The 17,086-nt window shown below is 51.3% G+C and overlaps 1 protein-coding gene across 1 annotated transcript in view; it reads left to right on the top strand.

Moving 5' to 3' along the window:
• Positions 1–17,086, top strand: part of MEIOB (meiosis specific with OB-fold) — an 877,351-nt gene that overhangs the window by 418,127 nt on the left and 442,138 nt on the right. The window lies entirely within an intron of this gene.

Raw genomic sequence — 17,086 nt, 5'->3', positions numbered from 1 at the left:
ACCAACTGCGGAGTGCCGGCAAGGATTAATAACGGACACTGCTTCACGAGGCCTGTAGGAGAGTAGGGTCTGCTTTCTATGTTCACCCCCACTTTTTGCTTTTGCTTTACTGGTTTTCGACTTAGATGTGGCTGTGGGCCTGCTAATCAGACCCACAGCCCTGCTGTTCTCTCTCTAAATGAATACTATGTACTTTAGGTGCATAACCCATTTGGATAGGGTCACCTTATTGGCCCCTGTACAGTGTACCTTAGGTACCCAGGGCATAGGTGTATCCTAGGCCTACCAGGGGCTGCAGCATGTATTATGCCACCCCTGGCCTGGCCTTCCATTATGACACAACTGGCTGATCACTCAGCTGGGGCAAGGTCGTGTAATCACCCCTTGCTTAGGTGTAGTATTCCTAGACCTACCTTATATATAGACACATGTGTACCTATCAGCCACTCCTATGGCAGGCCTTAATAATCCTGGAGGCAGAGTGCTCGGTAACATGTGAGATGGTGCTCTAGCATGAGCTGAGCCTGTCTGCAGCTTTCGGAACCATGTCCTCATAGCTGTTCTATGATATAGCCTACCATATACTCTTAAAGTGCCTTATAATCTTAAACGGTTATGGTAACTATGGTTTGGCTTTATCAAAACATGTCGTGTAAGGTGTCTAACACTTTGGAATAATACCCCCATCCCATTTCTGGGGATGAGGATATTATCCCTCCCTTCTAGAGGGAGAAGACATGTTGAAACCTACTTACCCGGTTAAAGTTAACCAGAGCCCCAGCATCACAAAATGGATGCTGCTGCCACAACACAAGTCTGACCTCCTGCTGCTGGGAGTGATCCCGGCACGGGAGGCTTGGACAATAGGTTTTCTGCCTTGGGAGGTGCGAGCACCACCCCAGACAGGCCTTAGTGTATTGGGGCAGGGAGGGATGAAAGAAACGAGACACTGCCTGGGGCACACAAGGTGTCCCATGCATAGTCCAGTTCAAACCGGTGCTGGGGCACTCCAGCCCCAGTCCTGGCGCGAAACTGGACAAAGGGAAGGGGGTGTAACCACCCCCCTCCCAGGTCCCACCCATAAGGCGTGACCTGGCAGGCAACCCAGCCCCCCAGATTAGTATAAGTGTGGTAGCTGGGCCGCAGGAGATTAGATTATCCTGAACCTGCAACTTGAACAGAAACTCTGGACCTTCGACATTCGACGAAAGAAGAAGACTGAAGAATCTCCCTTGTGGCCAAGGAGTGGCTACCCTGTGCAAACAGGCACCATCAAGAGACTTACCCTTTGCTTTGCTGAAGTTCTACGAGGGACCGACTGCAGAGCCCGACCTGAGCCTTGACTTCCAGACTTCTCCGACCCTGATCCACATCCACAGCCGAGCTGAGATCCGTGGAGGCGACGAGAGACGTGGGACCGGCTACCTGGGAAAAGTGGCGAGTATCTTCCAGCGCAGCTTCTGAGGTACCCTCGAAGTTGTGCACCGGGGATTGAGAAGCCCCAACCCCAAGTACCATCTGCACCGAAGATCAGCCCCCCACACTCCACGAGTCCTGCGTGGGGCCCTTCTGCATTTTCCTGCTTGCCGCGTCTGTCCGGTTGCTTGCCCGTTGGCTAGCGGCCTTTGCGACGACACACCTTTGAATCTTCACTGCGGGTTTGGCTCCTCAAGACTGGCTCCCGCTCCTCTGCAAAAGAGAAGCACCCCAGACCTTCCTGGTCTGCACCAGAAGCAAGACCTCCACCCTTCGTGGGTTCCGCTTGCAATGGCTTGGTGAGTCCTAGATCGACTTCGACGCCGCCGACAGCAAGAGCCTTTGTGGGACAGCTCGCCTCCTGGTCATCCTCGACGTCTCCTGGTACCCGTGGCCGCTGCGACAAGCTTCACCTCTTCACCTGCAATCTTCACAACATCGCCTGGTTTCTTCCTGGTTCCACGTGGTCACTGGCTAGTGACCCAGACTCTGTCCCTTCTGCTTGCAGGTATCCTCTCTTCTTGATTCCAGCCTTGGGATCCACCGGACACTCTTCACTGACTGCCTGTCAGCAACTTTCCTTCAGGCATCCATAGAAGTCCACGACGAAACCCGACGCAAGCTCACAGCTATGCACCCGCAGCCCGTGGGCTAGGTAACTTGGGTACTTCGGTGCTCACAAGGGTATTGACTATCCTAGGGTCTAGTTTCCGAGTCTCGACTTTCTAGCTATACCAGAAGTGTCCTAAAACTGCTTATTTCTAACTGCTAGTGATTCTATCGACTTTTACGCATTACGCGTGAGTGTTTCTGCACCTGAATCCCGTGGGCCTCCCACTTCCTAACTGTTGGTAGTGTAGTGTAGCCCCAGCGATTCCCTAGGCCTAGGCCTATTCTATTTCCATGACAGTGGTCCTTATACCACTTCTTTAGTATATGGTTTGCGTGGCCCCTAGGGCCTCACTGTATTACTTACCTGTGTGACTTAATGTATGCTTAAATAAGACTGTGTTGTACTTACCTCGAATCTCATAAAGAGTGCTGAGGGTTTGACAAGAATAAATACACTTTATTTTATATATATATCTGTTGTGGTGTCCTTTCATTTGGTATTCAAGGGATTATATATGGTATCACAGCTGGCTTCACATGCCATTCAGAGTTTAGCCTAAGACTGCTCTTGTCCATGCTACCACTAGGATAGCTGGTCAATAAGGTTGACTTTACAACCAATCACCATAAGGGTTGTTTGGACTGATATAAGGTGTACACTAGAACTAGTGACATCATACATCAGGCCAACTTTTCACAAGGCCCATCTGGGGGCTTGCATTGCTTAAGGACAGTACGAGGTGCGTTTATCAAAAACCACATCTCCCATAGTGCTTTGTGTCTTGGGACCGGCCCATCTGGGGGCGTATTTTGGCATTTTATGGGAGGTGGCGGAAAGCATTCACCTGATCATCGAGCCTCTGAGGAAGAAGGACGTATTCCTTTAAAACGCATCAGGCGATGAAGGATGGGACGGCTGTTACCTGTATCATGAGGCAGATGATGTTTTAGCTATTAAAGGCCTTGTGTCAACGCTTGCTCAGGGTGCAACTCATTTTGCAAGGGCAAAACTGGAGCGTATATATATATGTATATATATATATGTAGAAACAGGTTGCCCAAGAAGAGAGGCTCACACTCGAGAGGGTTGACACACACTTGCTGCCGGCGGTGGTGTAACAGCGTGGACTACACCCACCCTCTGACTTGCCATACGCGTTTCGGGCGTGGATTCCGCCCTTGTTCACTGGCTACACAAAAGGAGGACAAGACTTCATTTCACGCACCTGTATTTATTGCACGTTAACAAGTCCCGCCCATGTGGGCTGTGGCAAGGCATGCTGGTATTTGAAGTTCCTGCCCACAAACATTGCAAGGTGCTTGCTCAGCCGCGATGAGGCCCCACTGCTTATTTGCGGGTCCGGAGTGCAAAAGATGAAGAGGCACTCTTGGAACAGCGTGTCCACTCCAAGGAGGATGTTACCTGCGTTCAGCCTTCTACTGCACATACCCACTGGGGTAAGACTGTTCATCTTCTTTTTGATTGGGGGCCCGCATCACCCATTGAGGTTGTATTTACAAGCGGACTGCATAGACCAGAATTCCTACGGCACACGCCCACATGGGCGGGACATTAAATGGTGCTCAGGTGGACTGCTTGAATGGGGTCTCCATTGCCAGTGATCAAGGGCGTCGTAACGCCCGAAACGCGTTTGGCTTATTTGTGTGCTGTTATCTGGCTGAATAAATCCAAGGAGTCATGGACTAGCACGTTGTGTTGTGGCTTCGTCATTGGGGGCAACTCTTGGTGTAAAAATTTCGGCGGCTTGCTCAGCCGCGATGAGGCCCCACTGCTTATTTGCGGGTCCGGAGTGCAAAAGATGAAGAGGCACTCTTGGAACAGCGTGTCCACTCCAAGGAGGATGTTACCTGCGTTCAGCCTTCTACTGCACATACCCACTGGGGTAAGACTGTTCATTTTGATTGGGGGCCCGCATCACCCATTGAGGTTGTATTTACAAGCGGACTGCATAGACCAGAATTCCTACGGCACACGCCCACATGGGCGGGACATTAAATGGTGCTCAGGTGGACTGCTTGAATGGGGTCTCCATTGCCAGTGATCAAGGGCGTCGTAACGCCCGAAACGCGTTTGGCTTATTTGTGTGCTGTTATCTGGCTGAATAAATCCAAGGAGTCATGGACTAGCACGTTGTGTTGTGGCTTCGTCATTGGGGGCAACTCTTGGTGTAAACATTTCGGCGGCTTGCTCAGCCGCGATGAGGCCCCACTGCTTATTTGCGGGTCCGGAGTGCAAAAGATGAAGAGGCACTCTTGGAACAGCGTGTCCACTCCAAGGAGGATGTTACCTGCGTTCAGCCTTCTACTGCACATACCCACTGGGGTAAGACTGTTCATTTTGATTGGGGGCCCGCATCACCCATTGAGGTTGTATTTACAAGCGGACTGCATAGACCAGAATTCCTACGGCACACGCCCACATGGGCGGGACATTAAATGGTGCTCAGGTGGACTGCTTGAATGGGGTCTCCATTGCCAGTGATCAAGGGCGTCGTAACGCCCGAAACGCGTTTGGCTTATTTGTGTGCTGTTATCTGGCTGAATAAATCCAAGGAGTCATGGACTAGCACGTTGGGTTGTGGCTTCGTCATTGGGGGCAACTCTTGGTGTAAAAATTTCGGCGGCTTGCTCAGCCGCGATGAGGCCCCACTGCTTATTTGCGGGTCCGGAGTGCAAAAGATGAAGAGGCACTCTTGGAACAGCGTGTCCACTCCAAGGAGGATGTTACCTGCGTTCAGCCTTCTACTGCACATACCCACTGGGGTAAGACTGTTCATTTTGATTGGGGGCCCGCATCACCCATTGAGGTTGTATTTACAAGCGGACTGCATAGACCAGAATTCCTACGGCACACGCCCACATGGGCGGGACATTAAATGGTGCTCAGGTGGACTGCTTGAATGGGGTCTCCATTGCCAGTGATCAAGGGCGTCGTAACGCCCGAAACGCGTTTGGCTTATTTGTGTGCTGTTATCTGGCTGAATAAATCCAAGGAGTCATGGACTAGCACGTTGTGTTGTGGCTTCGTCATTGGGGGCAACTCTTGGTGTATATATATATATATATATATATTCACTTAAAAAACCATAGGTTTCACACACGTTATAGTTAGGAATTAGCATTTAAAAAACCTTGCAAATTCACTTAAAAAACCATAGGTTTCACACATGTTATAGTTAGCTGAACATTTCCCTCGTAAAAAACCAATGAAATTCCCCCGTTATAGTTAGTGCAGGCAACTATAACTCACGCGACCGCAATCCTCTGCTGATGACGTCAGATATTACATCACTGATTACATATGTGTCTTTCTGAAAAATAAATATTTGTAATATATGTATAGCTAAAGATTAATGGAAGAAGACATGGTTAAATAGGTGTCTAAATACAGTGATGTAATATCTGACGTCATCAGCAGAGGATTGCGGTCGCGTGAGTTATAGTTGCCTGCACTAACTATAATGGGGGAATTTCATTGGTTTTTTACGAGGGAAATGTCCAGCTAACTATAACATGTGTGAAACCTATCGTTTTTTAAGTGAATTTGCAAGGTTTTTTAAATGCTAATTCCTAACTATAACGTGTGTGAAACCTATAGTTTTTTAAGTGAATTTGTACGGTTTTTTAAACGCTAAGTTATGTATTTATTAATATTTATTTTTTCAAGTTTTTCACCGTGCGCGCACCGTGCGCTTCGCGCACCGTGCATGCGCTGTGGGCACTCGGTGCGCTTCGCGCACCGAGCGCCCACGATGCGTTGTGCGTGCCGTGCGCGCACCCCACGCTTTGTCGTCAAAAAAATGAATGTTTTTTTCACCCTTGGGGGTCCTTCAGTGACCCCCTGACAAAGGCTAGGGGGTCAGGAACTGTCCACCTGCCCCCTTTTCACGTTCTCCACCTTTGTTTTTCACTGCCTCAGACTGCGAGAGACAAAATGGCGGCCGACACTTCCTGATTTCCACCGATTCGAATGTTTACTGACATCTAACAACCAATCAGAATTGCGCTCGCGCACGTCACCGTGCGCGCACGGTGCGCGCTTATAGATATATATGTACTTTTAACTGAAATTTTCTCTGGAACTACTGAACAGATTGACTCCAGATATTCAAAAGGCACATCCCTGACCTGAGAACTACCTCTCTGCCAAATTTCAAGTAATTCTGTTCAGTCGTTCGGGCTGTACCTTGGACTAAAGGTCCCTATGGAAAAATGCATGGGGAAAACGTGTTTTCGGACCCCCCTTTTTTCTCGGCCCCCGCTTGACTAATCACCCCGAGACTTTCAGGGTAGGAGCGGAGCGGAGCGCCCCACCTATTTTGAAAAATTCGCGAGGATTCGTCAACCGGCGCCAAAGTTATTCAAAATAGAATTTTCAGATTTCCTATGGAAACACGGTCCTAACTATAACTATCTACTGGCGACCGCCAGTAGATATATATATATATATATATATATATATATATATATATATATATATATATATATATATATATATATATATATATATTACCTACTGGCGGTCGCCAGTAGGTAGTTATAGTTAGGACCGTGTTTCCATAGGAAATCCGCAACATTCTATTTGGAATAACTTTGGCGTCGGTTGACGAATCCTCGCAAATTTTTCAAAACTAATGGGGCGTTACGCTCCGCTCCTACCCTGAAAGTTTCGGGGTGATTCGTCAAGCGGGGGCTGAGAAAAAAGGGGGGTCCCAAAACGCGTTTTCCCCATGCATTTTTCCATAGGACCTTTAGACACAGCTACAGCCCGAACGGCTGAACAGAATTATGTGAAATTTGGCAGAGAGGTAGTCCTCAGGTCAGGGATGTGCCTTTTGCAGGTCTTGTGTAAATCTGTTCAGTATTTGCTGAGAAAATAGCATTTAAATCAATATATATATCTGTGGGCGCGCTCCGTGCGCTTACCGTAAGCTTACCGTACGCGCACGGTGCCGTGCGCGAGCGCGATTCTGATTGGTTGTTAGATCTTAGTAAACATTCGAATCGGTCGAAATCAGGAAGTGTCGGCCGCCATTTTGTCTCTCGCAGTCTGAGGGGGTGTAAAACAAAGGTGGATAACGTGAAAAGGGGGCAGGCTGGACAGTTCCTGACCCCCTAGCCTTTTTCAGGGGGTCTTAGAAGGACCCCCAAGGGCAACAAATTAATGTAATTTTTTTTTTTTTTAAATCGCCGAATGCGCGCAGCGTACGCGCACGGCGTAAACGGAGAAATTCCGCGAAATTCGCGTAATTACGTGTACCGTGCGCGCACGGTAAAAAAAAAAATTCAAAAAGGAAAGCTTAAAAAAATAAAAAAATAAATTGTGAGGTAAGGTTGGCTCTTAAAAGAGCCGTTGGGTTCATAGAGGGATGGAGGAAAGAAAGAATGGGAATATTATGAGCGTCTACAAACGTGCTGGGCTATCTTATTGTTAATAAGGGGAACACTGGTCTCCCCAAAAACAATAAGACCACAACACGTTATACACCTCATTACAACCCTCCCAAATCGAGGGTTAACGTCCAGAGGAGCAGAAGAAGGTGATGCTCCCACCTCAGAGGAAGGGCTCAGCTGAGCTGATGATGTACTCGGCTGAGCTTCTGAGGCTGAGCTCTGGTGACTTACTGAAGAGTTTTCTCCAGTATGTCGAGCAAAGGTCCTGGGATGTTTATCCCTAAGGTGTCTCATCATAGTGATTTCCAAAGGAATACTTTTTCCTAGGATTTCCTCTTGATAAAACACGGTCACAAAGTGTGCAAGTGACCAGTGGAGCATTGACCTTTTTCTCCCCCTCCTTCTCTGGAGGATGGTGGTGCTGCTAGCCTCACTCTCATAAGAGGTCTGCTGTTCTGCCATTGTATCCCAAAGACAATTCAGCTCCTGCTCCTAGAGAATCACAAGCAGTAATGAGGGGAATGGGTGTGGTGTGGGAAGTTTCTGGAACTGAAAGTAGTTTCAACCAATGAAAAGTGTTCTTTCAAGCAGTAATGAGGGGAATGGGTGTGGTGTGGGAAGTTTCTGGAACTGAAAGTAATTTCAACCAATGAAAAGTGTTCTTTGTGGATCACATGACCTACCGTGCGCGCTCCGTAAGCTTACGGTACGCGCTCGTAAACAAGTACGCATGCGCAAACGTGACGCTTACGGAGCGCGTACGTAAGATGCACTCGCGCATGCGCATTACACGCCCCTGCGTAACCGCGACGTTGCTTCCGCGTGTACGCGTACGTCACGCACGTATCACGTAAGCGCGCTGTTCTTATGACGTGCGGAGCGCGTAGCGTCAGCTTACCGTACGCGTATCCTATTACGTACGCGCACCGTACTTATGACGTACGGAGCGCGTACCGTCAGCTTACCGTACGCGCACGGAAAAAAATGCATAAAAAAAAAAACCTTTCCATAATGCAGGATATAGTACATATATTATTTTATACTTGTGTTACCATCAAAGTCCAAAGAACGAGGTCGCACTCTGCAGAAGATTTCTCCAAAATGAAGCTTTATTGTTCACGCGTAGAACTGGCCTTGACATCCAGATTGTTCAGAACGCCCGACGCGTTTCGAGCCACACGGCTCTTGTTCACAGGCACAGAAGAGGAGTCGCAGCACCAGCCTCTAAAACACCACATTGTCTGCATGTCCCTGTTAAATAAACCCCGCTAGTGAGGCCTCTCAGGTGAGTGTGATTTCGCTTGGCATGCTGGGATATGTAGTGCGATAGCGCTTACTTTTTACCCTCCAGTGGGTGTGCTCGATTTCCTTCTCTTCAAAATGTTAAATATTGTGTAAAGCCCTCCAGTGGGCCTCCGGGTGTTTAAGCCAGTTCCTGTACTTCTGCAGCTGCCTCGAGGCTTGAAAGATTCGGTGCCTCTGCAGCTCCAATAGCATTTCCATGGCGGTGCGTGCCTCACGGCGGGACAGCCGTATTTATGTTACCATCAAAGTCCAAAGAACGAGGTCGCACTCTGCAGAAGATTTCTCCAAAATGAAGCTTTATTGTTCACGCGTAGAACTGGCCTTGACATCCAGATTGTTCAGAACGCCCGACGCGTTTCGAGCCACACGGCTCTTGTTCACAGGCACAGAAGAGGAGTCGCAGCACCAGCCTCTAAAACACCACATTGTCTGCATGTCCCTGTTAAATAAACCCCGCTAGTGAGGCCTCTCAGGTGAGTGTGATTTCGCTTGGCATGCTGGGATATGTAGTGCGATAGCGCTTACTTTTTACCCTCCAGTGGGTGTGCTCGATTTCCTTCTCTTCAAAATGTTAAATATTGTGTAAAGCCCTCCAGTGGGCCTCCGGGTGTTTAAGCCAGTTCCTGTACTTCTGCAGCTGCCTCGAGGCTTGAAAGATTCGGTGCCTCTGCAGCTCCAATAGCATTTCCATGGCGGTGCGTGCCTCACGGCGGGACAGCCGTATTTATGTTACCATCAAAGTCCAAAGAACGAGGTCGCACTCTGCAGAAGATTTCTCCAAAATGAAGCTTTATTGTTCACGCGTAGAACTGGCCTTGACATCCAGATTGTTCAGAACGCCCGACGCGTTTCGAGCCTCACGGCTCTTGTTCACAGGCACAGAAGAGGAGTCGCAGCACCAGCCTCTAAAACACCACATTGTCTGCATGTCCCTGTTAAATAAACCCCGCTAGTGAGGCCTCTCAGGTGAGTGTGATTTCGCTTGGCATGCTGGGATATGTAGTGCGATAGCGCTTACTTTTTACCCTCCAGTGGGTGTGCTCGATTTCCTTCTCTTCAAAATGTTAAATATTGTGTAAAGCCCTCCAGTGGGCCTCCGGGTGTTTAAGCCAGTTCCTGTACTTCTGCAGCTGCCTCGAGGCTTGAAAGATTCGGTGCCTCTGCAGCTCCAATAGCATTTCCATGGCGGTGCGTGCCTCACGGCGGGACAGCCGTATTTATGTTACCATCAAAGTCCAAAGAACGAGGTCGCACTCTGCAGAAGATTTCTCCAAAATGAAGCTTTATTGTTCACGCGTAGAACTGGCCTTGACATCCAGATTGTTCAGAACGCCCGACGCGTTTCGAGCCACACGGCTCTTGTTCACAGGCACAGAAGAGGAGTCGCAGCACCAGCCTCTAAAACACCACATTGTCTGCATGTCCCTGTTAAATAAACCCCGCTAGTGAGGCCTCTCAGGTGAGTGTGATTTCGCTTGGCATGCTGGGATATGTAGTGCGATAGCGCTTACTTTTTACCCTCCAGTGGGTGTGCTCGATTTCCTTCTCTTCAAAATGTTAAATATTGTGTAAAGCCCTCCAGTGGGCCTCCGGGTGTTTAAGCCAGTTCCTGTACTTCTGCAGCTGCCTCGAGGCTTGAAAGATTCGGTGCCTCTGCAGCTCCAATAGCATTTCCATGGCGGTGCGTGCCTCACGGCGGGACAGCCGTATTTATGTTACCATCAAAGTCCAAAGAACGAGGTCGCACTCTGCAGAAGATTTCTCCAAAATGAAGCTTTATTGTTCACGCGTAGAACTGGCCTTGACATCCAGATTGTTCAGAACGCCCGACGCGTTTCGAGCCACACGGCTCTTGTTCACAGGCACAGAAGAGGAGTCGCAGCACCAGCCTCGAGGCAGCTGCAGAAGTACAGGAACTGGCTTAAACACCCGGAGGCCCACTGGAGGGCTTTACACAATATTTAACATTTTGAAGAGAAGGAAATCGAGCACACCCACTGGAGGGTAAAAAGTAAGCGCTATCGCACTACATATCCCAGCATGCCAAGCGAAATCACACTCACCTGAGAGGCCTCACTAGCGGGGTTTATTTAACAGGGACATGCAGACAATGTGGTGTTTTAGAGGCTGGTGCTGCGACTCCTCTTCTGTGCCTGTGAACAAGAGCCGTGTGGCTCGAAACGCGTCGGGCGTTCTGAACAATCTGGATGTCAAGGCCAGTTCTACGCGTGAACAATAAAGCTTCATTTTGGAGAAATCTTCTGCAGAGTGCGACCTCTTTCTTTGGACTTTGATGGTAACACAACATATTATTTTATACATAGGTTTACAAAAAATCTCAAAAAAAAATTTGCATTTAAAAAACCGTACAAATTCACTGAAAAAACCATGGGTTTCACACACGTTATAGTTAGGAATTAGCATTTAAAAAACCTTGCAAATTCACTGAAAAAACCATAGGTTTCACACATGTTATAGTTAGCTGTACATTTCACTCGTAAAAAACCAATGAAATTCCCCCGTTATAGTTAGTGCAGGCAACTATAACTCACGCGACCGCAATCCTCTGTTGATGCTAATACTGTATCTTTAGGTATACATATATTACAAATATTTATTTTTTATAAACACACATATGTCATCAGTGATGTAATATCTGACATCATCAGCAGAGGATTGCGGTCGCGTGAGTTATAGTTGCCTGCACTAACTATAACGGGGGAATTTCATTGGTTTTTTACGAGTGAAATGTACAGCTAACTATAACATGTGTGAAACCTATGGTTTTTTCAGTGAATATATATATATATTCGTCCAAAGTTGCTCTGCATTGAAAGCGCACTCGTGCCACAGCCGACTTCAGGCAAAGTCTTTATTTCCAAAATGGCAAAGTAAGCATTTGACATCATAACAGCCACCTGACGCGTTTCGGAATTGCTCCCTTAATCATAGGTTTTGCTGGCTGACTCGCACTGCTACTGCACACAATTTAAATATTAGCCCTCCAATGAGCTTGCATATAGCGTCCCAATGCCTGCTGGGCATATATATATCTATATATATGTTTTCTTATATTATTTTTATTTTATATAATGGCTGCTGAAATAATAATAATAGTTCTTATCCTATTCACAAAGTTTATGTGACGATTCTGTATAATAAATACCTAATCATTATAAACACCAATTGCTGTGTGCACCTACTGCCTTTAGGGATCTGGGTGAGGTTCTGCGAAACTACAAATAAACTCTGCAGGTAGGAGTATCGCTGACAGGGTTGTCTGACTCACTAAACTGTGACTCTAGATGGGCCTAACTTATTATAGAGAGAAGTGAGAGACACCTTCCTGTTTACCTTGTCTCTAAAATGGTAACATCTGAAAGAAACACGTTAGTTAGATTCCTCACCTTAGAATATCCCCAGGCGTCTGGCTGGATCCGGAAAGATTTTTCGTCAGCAAAACCCCTTGCGTGTCGCTAGGCGTTGTCTGCGGCTCCACGTCCGTCGTCGGCGTCGTGCGCCGGAATGACGACGTCGGAGTACTTAGACGCCGCCCTCGCGCACTGACGTCAGTTCTTTTTTTTTCCGCGCCAGACAGCGCCGATCCGGGAAGAGCTTACTCCTTAGTCAATTTTTGACTAAACTTTTTGGTCTTTTGTCGACTCGACTCTGGTGCCGGTAGGATGCCTGGATTTAAGGCCTGTGACACCTGTCATCGCCTGATGTCGGTGACGGATCACCATCGCCGGTGCCTTTACTGCCTGGGGGCCAACCACGACGCGGAGTCGTGTCTTGACTGTCAGGCCTTGACCTCGAAGGCTAGGCGGGAGCGGTCCCGTAAGCTTCTCGAGCTTCGGCACTCTGCTCCGCGCCGCTCCCGGTCCCGGTCCAGGAGGAGGTCCAAGGACCGGTCGCGGAGCCGCAGTCATCGTCATCGCTCGTCGGGCTCGAAGTCTTCGCGTAAGTCGAAGCGATCCAAGAAGTCCAAGAGGCGACACCGCTCTTCGGATTCCCCTCGCCGGTCGCGCGACTCGGCCGAGGGTCAGGGTGGTCCCACCCCCTCGGCTCCGCCGGAGCCGCAGGAGCCGCGTCCGTCTCCATACCCGCCGGTCCCTGGGACTGACGCGACTCCGGCGGAGGTCAGTGCCTTCCTCTCGGCCATGAGGGGCCTGGCTCCGCCGTCGACGCCTGCCGGCGCGCCTTCGGGCCCCGCGGGCTCGACTGGGCGACCTCGTGTGCCGGCGGCACCGGCCCCGGCGCCGTCAACGACTTCGGTCCCAACGCCGCAGGTCCCCGAGAGATCCAGGCCTGGATCTCTGTCGGCGACGGTCGACCTCACGACGCCTCCTCCGCCGGCGCCGTCACCGGTTCCACCTCCGGTGCCGTCTCCGGACGACGCCGTTCCCCGGTTTAGCCCCTGTCGGAACCCGACGCCGGCGCGGCGCCGCCCGGTGCCCCAACCGACGCCGATGGATGAACGTTTCATCTACCGTCCGGCTCCGATCGTTCCTCCTGTTTATCAGGAATCGGATGACGGGGGCGACTGGGAGGGGTCAGAGGACCCTATGGCCCTCCAGGGTCAACTTTCACAGGACTGGGCAGACGAACTGGGGAATGCCAGTGGTCTGGACACTTCGCCGGACGCTGGCTTCATCTCTCCTCCGACTGTGGCTTCGGAGGAAGGTGCAGCTTTTTCCGTGGTGCTGCGCAAGGCGGCCGAAGCCCTGGGGCTCGAGTTGCCTGCTGTGGCCGTGAGGACTAATATCCTCACTGAGGTGCTTCAACCGCCAGCAAGCTCCACAGAGCCTCTGCTGCAGTTCAATGAGGCCCTCGTCGACGTTCTGCAGGTCACTTGGTCCAAGCCCTCCACAGTTCCTCCTGTGGATCGGAACGTGGCCCGGCGCCACCGCCCTGCTCCGGGCGACCCCAGTTTCCTGTCCCAACACCCCACCCCCGAGAGCCTGGTTATCCAGGCCTCCACTTCCCAAACCTCCTTCCCGTCCGCTCCTCCGGATCGGGAATCTAAGAGGCTGTAACAGTTCGGAAAGAAACTGTTATCTTCCCTGAGTTTGGGCCTGCGGTCTTTGAACACCGCTTGCCTCTTGGACCGTTTCTCCCACTCTCTGTGGGATACGGTGGAGGACGTGCTGCCACTGTATCCGGAGGAGGCCCGGACACATCTCTCCCAGGCAGTTGCTGACGGGCGAGATGCAGCGCGACATGCCATACGGTGTGGACTTAACACCACGGACTCGCTGGGTAGGGCGATTTCCTCCACGGTGGCGCTCCGGCGCCACGCCTGGCTGAGGTCCACGTCTTTTTCGGAGGATGTCCAGAGTACCCTCATGGATATGCCTTTTGATGGCGCTCGCCTTTTTGGTGAGAAGGCGGATAGTACGCTGGCTCGTTTTAAGGACTCCCGGGCTACGGCCACGTCCTTGGGTCTCTCGGCCCCACGGCCGCACACTTCCGCCTTTCGCCCCTTTCGTGGCCAAGGAAGGGGCGCCTCCTCACGTCCGCCTAGCCACCGGCCACAGAACCAACCTGCACGCGGACGTGGGTTCCGCCGTGGCGGTTCTAGAGGACAACGTGCCGGTCAGTCCACATCCACCCCGGCAGCACCCGCCTCAAAGCCTTCCTAGTCCGAGCTTTCAGGCCCATTCCACGCCAGTGGGCGGCAGAGTTCGCCATCACCTGCTCCACTGGCGCTCCATCACTTCGGACAGGTGGGTGCTGCAAATCGTCCGAAGGGGCTACTCCCTCCCCTTCGAGACGACCCCTCCAGCCATGCCACCGCAGTGCCACCGTATATCGGAGGATCACTTGAATCTTCTGCGGGAGGAAGTTACGGCCCTCTTGGCCAAAGAGGCCATCGAGCGCGTTCCTGGTCCAGAAGTAGGCCGTGGTTGCTATTCCCACTACTTTCTGGTTCCCAAGAAGGGCAAAGGGGCCTACGCCCTATCTTGGACCTCAGGAGCGTCAACACCTTCCTCCGGATGGAACGGTTCAAGATGCTAACTTTAGCTCAGGTTATGGCTGTCCTCGACCCTGGAGACTGGATGGTAGCATTGGACTTGCATGACGCCTATTTTCACATCCCCGTCCTGCCGGCCCACCGGCGTTACCTGCGGTTCACGGTGGGTCAAGAGCACTTTCAGTTCACCGTGCTCCCCTTCGGCCTCACCAGTGCCCCTCGGGTGTTCACGAAAGTGATGGCGGTGGTCGCAGCTCATCTGCGCAGATCGGGGGTTCCAGTCTTCCCCTATCTCGACGACTGGCTGTTGAAGGCGGGCTCGCCCCAGCAAGTCGTCTCCCACCTCCAGACTACGGCCGACCTCCTGCATTTGCTGGGGTTCTCCCTCAACGTGCCGAAGTCACACCTGAGTCCCTCCCAGAAGCTCCTCTTCATCGGAGCGGTTCTCGATTCGGCGCAGTTCCGGGCTTATCCTCCGAAACAGCGGGTCCGGGATATTCAGTCTCTGATTCCCATCTTTCGGCCTCTATCCTGGGTTTCGGTCAGGTTGGTGCTGCGGCTTCTGGGGCTGATGGCCTCCTGCATCCTGTTGGTGCATTACGCCAGGTGGCGAATGCGGGCTCTGCAGTGGGACCTGAAGTTTCAGTGGGCCCAGCATCGAGGCAACCTGTCCGACCATGTCTTGATCTCGGAGGGCACTGCGAAACAGTTGCAGTGGTGGCTCACGGACGGCGATTGGGTCAGCGGCAGATGCCTCTCCCTACCCCAACCGGAGCACGTAGTAGTGACGGACGCATCCCTCCTGGGATGGGGGGGCCACATGGGAGAGGCGGAGATCAGAGGACTCTGGTCTCCGGCGGAGACTCAACTCCATATCAACCTTTTGGAGCTGAGAGCGATCCGGCTTGCACTGAAAGCCTTCCTTCCCTCTGTCTGGGGAAGTGCCGTGCAGGTGTTCACGGACAACACCACCGCCATGTGGTATTGCAACAAACAAGGCGGGGTGGGGCCGTGGACCCTTTGTCAGGAAGCTCTGCGCCGCTGGACATGGCTCGAACACCAGGGCATCACCCTGGTGGTTCAACATCTGGCTGGCTCTCTGAACGCCAGAGCAGACGAACTCAGTGTATGATGGATCACGAATGGCTTCTGAACTCGGACGTGGCGCAAGGTCTCTTTCTGCAGTGGGGAGAGCCTTAGTTAGATCTATTCGCCACCGAAGAGAAAGCGCAATGTCAGAAGTTCTGCGCGTTGGAATTTCCAAGGCAGCACTCGCTCGGAGACGCTTTTCGTCGCGAGTGGAGTGGCGGTCTGTTGTACGCCTTTCCGCCTATACCACTTCTGCCCAGAGTGCTGAAGAAGATCAGGCGCGACCAGGCCCAAGTTATCTTTGTGGCTCCGGATTGGGCACGAAGGTTCTGGTATCCCGAGCTACTCAGTATGTCAATCGATCCTCCGATACGACTGCCTCTTCAGGAGGACCTTCTGTCGCAGCAGCAGGGGACGGTCCTCCACCCGAACCTGTCCAGCCTCCACCTCCATGCGTGGAGATTTAGCGGCGGCAGTTGATGCCATTTGACTTGCCTCCTAAAGTCTGTGATGTCATTCTGGCAGCCAGGCGTCCCTCCACAAAGACGGTGTACGCCTGCCGGTGGAACAAATTTGTGGCAAGGTGCACAGCAAAGGCTGTCGATCCCCTTTCCGCCCCTCTTTCTGAGGTTCTACTCTTTCTTGTTTCTTTGGCCCAGCAGGGCTCCGCTCTGGGCACCTTGAAAGGTTATCTTGCTGCAATCTCTGCCTTCTTACGGCTTCCTGATCAGCCTTCTCTTTTCAAGTCCCCTGTTGTTTCCCGTTTTCTCAAAGGCATTACTCACATGTTCCCTCCTGTCCCCTTCGTAATGCCTCAGTGGGACTTGAATCTTGTTCTGACCTTTCTGATGTGCGCTCCTTTTGAGCCTCTTCACAATTGTCCCATTCGTCTTCTGACCCTGAAAACTGCTTTCCTGGTAGCTATCATCTCGGCTAGACGGGTGAGTGAGCTCCAGGCTCTATCATCTAAGCCTCCCTTTCTTTCTGTTCATCCGGACAAGGTTGTCCTGCGGCCTCGTCCTTCTTTTCTACCGAAAGTGGTGACCCCATTTCACCTCGGGCAATCTGTCACGTTGCCCACTTTCTTTCCGCCTCCGCATCCTTCAAAAGAGGAAGAGAGGCTCCACCGTCTGGACCCAAAACGGGCGCTGTCCTTTTATTTGGACCGCACCAAACAGTTCCGGGTGGACGACCAACTTTTTGTTGGATACGTAG

Source organism: Triturus cristatus, chromosome 10 (assembly GCF_964204655.1).
Source record: "Triturus cristatus chromosome 10, aTriCri1.1, whole genome shotgun sequence".
NCBI classification, from domain to species: Eukaryota; Metazoa; Chordata; class Amphibia; order Caudata; family Salamandridae; genus Triturus; species Triturus cristatus.
Note: the sequence above shows the minus strand (reverse complement) of the source record. Positions and strands in the feature narration are given on the sequence as shown.